Raw genomic sequence first — 5,387 nt, 5'->3', positions numbered from 1 at the left:
CCACAGGGCAGGGAACCCTGACTGCTCTTCAGACTCGAGAGGGAGGGAGAGAGGAGTGGGGGGAGGCTGGGAGGAGTGGGAGGCTGGGAGGAGGCGGAAATTTTTTTTCTCAATAAAAAAAATCTTTAAAAAAAACTCTTTATGTATCTTTTGTATCTTTACTTTAAAAAAATAACAAAAGCATAGAAAATGTATTCTTTTAATTAATTGACATCATACTTAATTTGGAAAATAGACAAAGATCCCAGTTCTTATCACTTATGTTTAGCATAATACTGAGCACTCTATACAAATACTATAATGCAAAAAAGAAAGAAAATTAAATGGCATACAAACTGGAAAGAAGAAACAAAACTATCTTTCTTCATAGGTTATAAGATTGTATATTAATCTGAAAGAATACATTAAAATTATGTTTAAATCAATAAATGATCATTGTGAAATTGTGGTATATGAGGCTAGTATATAAGGCTTTATTGCTTTCTTATATATCATCCACTAACAGAGTTTGAAGTACAAAATCAATCACTGTTCTCATCAGAACAAAAAAATGCTAAGGATCATATAAAGAAAACTAAATAACACTCAAAAACAAGATTTGTGACTTTGATAGTTTGCCTAATGGGGTTGATTATAAGTTGATACACACAAAGTTTTTAAGATCATTATATCACTGTGCACTGCAAAAGATAGAAAGAATAGAAATCCAGCAGACAGGAAGCAGCTTGAAAAGACTAAGCTGCAAAATTAGGCTGCTTTTTATTAGAAAGAATGACTCAAACTCAAGAAAGAGCAAAGATGGCAGAGTCAAGAAGAAATAACAATCATTTCTAAAGAGCAGCAATTGGTCATGGTCAAAATATGCAAGCATATGTCTGTTTTGTGAACTGTGGTAGAGCTGTAAAATGTATGTGCCTCTCTCTCAGCTTCCCTCAGTTTTTAGTTGCTTTATAAAAATAATTTTACTTTGTTTGACAACTTCATACATAAGCACTCCCATCCCTTTTTCATCCCCCTCCAACTCTTTCTACGCTACCCTTTCCCCAGTTCATGATCTGTTTTTAATTATTTACATTTACACATACATATGGTATGCAATATATGCTCATGTATATGTAAACTACTGACTTCCACACAGTTTATTCAATACCAATTTGTCAGTCATGGACACTTGTACATGTGAGTAAAGCATCTCCCTTTCAAACTGTGGTATCTATTGAAGGTTGTCTTCTTCTACCATTGGTCTATAAGACAAAGTGGCTTCTTGCTTCAGTACACAGAACTTCATGTCAAAAAGAACTGTACTCAAGAAATTAACAGTTTCATTGACATCTGGATTTTATTCAGATGACAAGGACCCGGATTTGATTCCATAATGTAAAGGAGCTTTGGGTAGGCTGTGGGACCATGTTGGAAGAAATGAAGTATATTGCCTATGGAGGAGTGTAAATACTGTTTGTTAAAAAATGGACTGTGGTGGTTGAAAAAAAGAACATGTCAAGAAATATTTGACATCCCTCCCAGTAACAGAAACTGAATTCTCTCTTCATAAATCTAAGTAGGCTTGAAATTGCTTTGACCACTCAAGTAACATAAAAGCGACACTATATCCCTTCAATACTAGGTAATAAAAGGCAATGGATATTCTGCCGTCTGCTGATGGAATATACATATTTATTACCAATGATAATATTTAAACACTCTAACATTACCGAAGCAGTTTTGTGAGGAAGTAAAAAAAAAAAAACACAAAATGGCATGTGCAGTTCTTTAGCTAATAGGATAAGTTAATGGTGTAGGAGGTCCTTCTGTCTTTGTGTTGCTTTCATTGGTTAATGAATAAAGAAACTGCCTTGGCCTGATAGGGCAGAACTTAGGTAGGCAGAAAGACAGAACTGAATTCTGGGAGGAAGAAAGAAGAGTGAGAGAGCCGACATGGAGCCGCCAGGTCAGACATGCTGAATCTTTCCCAGTAAACCACAACCTCGTGGTGCTACACAGATTAATAAAAATGGGTTAAATTAATGTAAGAGTTAGCCAATAAGAAACTAGAGTTAATGGGCCAAACAGTGATTTAATTAATACAGTTTCTGTGTGGTTATTTCAGGGTTAAGCTAGCCGGGTGGCTGAGATGAACAAGCAGGCCCTCCTCCAACAAGTTAAATCAATATTCTTCAAGTAAAGATAAAGTCATCCTATATGTTTCAAGGTAGAAATGCAAATAAAGAAGTCTTCCGATAATTCTATACATTCAAGACACCCCTAGTCACTGACATATTCCCAACAGAGTTCAGCTGTTTGGTGATAGAGTTAAATTGTCATTTTGGGCCTGTCTGCAAAGTTCTGTAATACACAAACATTGACCATATTAGATTAGATTTTGATTTAACCTCATATGTTTGGTTTGGCTTATAATGCAGTCAATACAAAAAAAAACATTCTTCTTGCCTCAAATACATAATAAAAATTAACTACCAAAATAAACAGAAACTTTTAGGGAAAAGTAAGTATGAAAATTCAAACACTACTCAAAGAATATCAAAATGGTAGACGACACATGAAAAGGTGCTCAACCTTATTAGTCATCAGGAAAATGCAAGTTAAACCACGATGAGATACAACTTCATATCTACCAAGAGAGCTACAAATAAAATACAGAGAAATGTATGGATAGGTAAAAGAGTGCTCATAAACTGCTGGTAGCAGTTTCAAATGCTTTACAAAAATCGTTTTCACAACAATTCCTATAGTTAAAAACATGCATACTTGAGTAACAGTGTTAGCACTGTTAAATAGATACCTAAATGAAGTGTACTAAAAAAGTGAGGGATCAAAGAAATTCTGGTTACCATAGTTATCAAGGCCTGACTGGAGCCAACCCACACATCAATCAAGAACAGATTGAATGAATTAAACTGGAGGTGTAATCAGATATCATACTTTGCAGCAATTAACATGAATGATCCTTAGCTATACCAAACAATATAGAAAGATTTGAGAAGATGAACCTGAGCAAGAAAAGCCAACTAAAAATGGTACATTATTGTATGGTTACATTTGTGTATAGTTCAAAACTAGGGACGATCAAAAAGTAATCTTATAAGACATACTTGGAGTTTCTTTTGGTAAAACAGAGAAAATAACGAAAAAGAGCAAGCTAAAGTTCTCAGATCTTATAAATGCCATCTCATAATCCAAGAGGTTGTTATACAGGTATGTACCCTATAATAACCCACTAAATAATAGGCATCAAAGCTTTATAACTATATTATGCCTCCCTAAATGAAACTTAAAGAAAAGGAAATGAAGAGCAATGGAGATTGTGTGTTGACAGATGAAGTGAGGTGCAGAATGAGTTTGTAAACCTTGTCATCACACTGGGAAGGCAATGAGAGTGCTTGTATTGAATGATCCCTCTCATCACATAGAAGGTTCTCTGTGAGAGCTTTCGAGCTGACTGGCAAGAAGATGGGAAAGTGAAACTACTGGTCAAGCAAGCAGTAATAAACATAAACATACATGAATGTATTACACTATTTAACCATCTATTTGGGTAATAAGTTTGTTTCTGCTGAAAAAAGAGTGCTGAAAAAGATAGAATGTGTCTTATAGCAGTCAGTATCTTCTAAAGCAAAAGGAGTGGCAAGAACTGCTTATCATAATGTTCCAGGGCTAGAAGAAAACGAAGGCCCAGGATTCCCAAATTCTAGGTGATCAAGAACAGATCTTAAAGGTCTATTGACATTTGGCTCATTCACATGCATGACTCATACCATCTAACATCAATTAAGGCAAGATATGCAATAGAACTTCACAATCTTTATCTGTTGAACAAATACTTTGTCTTCTTGATAGATACTAGGAACTCTTACAGGCCCTATGAAGGAAGACACTAGTATGTCCAATCCTAATTCATTACCATGAATATCACGCTGACCTCCTTTCCCTGTTTTCTATAACTTATGTCTCACTCAGTGAGAAGTATTCCTCTTCACCTCTCCACACTCCCCCCTTTTTTACACCCCTTCCCTCTCCCTCTTTCTACCTCCCCTCACTCTTCTCCTTCTCTTTTGAGGACAAGGACCTTGGATTTGCTTAAGTGCTCAATTCTAGCATACTTGTGTAGCAGTATTGCAAAACACAGAGGAAATAACTCTACCAGCTAAGGTACAAGTACAGGTTAATTTTGTTTTTGTTCTCATAGATGTCACTCATTTCCAAGTTACCTTGACCACTCCAACTCTTTCACTAGAGATGTATGACTGCAAATGTATTTTTTTTAAAAAAAACTTTCAAAATGTGAGTTTCAATTTTTCTTCTATAAATATCTATCAGCTTGAGGCATAACTCAGTCATTAAACTAGGCTCACAACCAAATAGATCTATGGACTTTCACAAATGTATTTTCATACATTTACCATGAAGATACTAAACAGAAGATGCTTCTCCTTACTCTATAGCCATTCATCCAACCCTCACTCCATCCACCAAAGCTCTGGCAACCATTTTTAGTTTTCTTGCCTTTTCTAGATTTTCATGTAATTGAAATCCGTCTTTTGTTTTTGAAGTTTTCATAGTGGCTCTGTCATCCAAAATTTATATTTAATATACAAACAGGCCTCCTTATAGCTTAATAGGAAGTTTTCTTTTTGTAATTAAATTCCTATATACTGATGTAATGCAGTTTGCTTATCTGTTCATTATTCACTGAAAAGTATCATCACTATTTTCAGTTTCTGAGCATTATGAATAATGCTATTATTCACATTCATGCGAGTGATGTAAATATTTAGGAGTATGGTAATGGAGCTGATATTTGTAAAATTGTATCAACCTCTAAGAGACTTTCAAATTATCTTCTAAGCTGTGTTGGTTTACATTTTTATGACTGATAAATGAAATTACTACTTTATTCTTTACTAGAATTCAATATTAGTAGATCTTAGATTTTAACTCTTTTAATTATTTATTGTTATAATTTGCAGTTTTCTAAAGACAAATTTTAGAAAAATTTTTCATATCCTTATTTCACATCTATATAGCTTTCCTGGTGTAATGAGTGTTCAGATCATTTTGATTGGGTTGTATGTTTTCCAAAATAGTGTTTTAGACATTTTGGGTACAATTTGTTTATCATATATACATTTGTAAATGTTTTCTTCCAGTGTGTGACTTGTGGCTTCATTCTCTCAACTGCGTATTTCTTACAGCAGAATGTTTTAATTGTAATTAACTTCAAATCACAGATCATGCTTTTGGTGTTGAATCTAAAAGTCACCTCAAGTATCCTGAACTTGACAGGAATACAGGAAAACATGAAAGGATGGGGAAGGGTTTGGAGTGGAAATGATGCATGAAATTATCAAATAACAATAAAATACGTGTTA

Source organism: Microtus ochrogaster, unplaced genomic scaffold (assembly GCF_000317375.1).
Source record: "Microtus ochrogaster isolate Prairie Vole_2 unplaced genomic scaffold, MicOch1.0 UNK45, whole genome shotgun sequence".
Classification (NCBI taxonomy): Eukaryota; Metazoa; Chordata; class Mammalia; order Rodentia; family Cricetidae; genus Microtus; species Microtus ochrogaster.
This window is presented reverse-complemented; position numbering follows the sequence as displayed.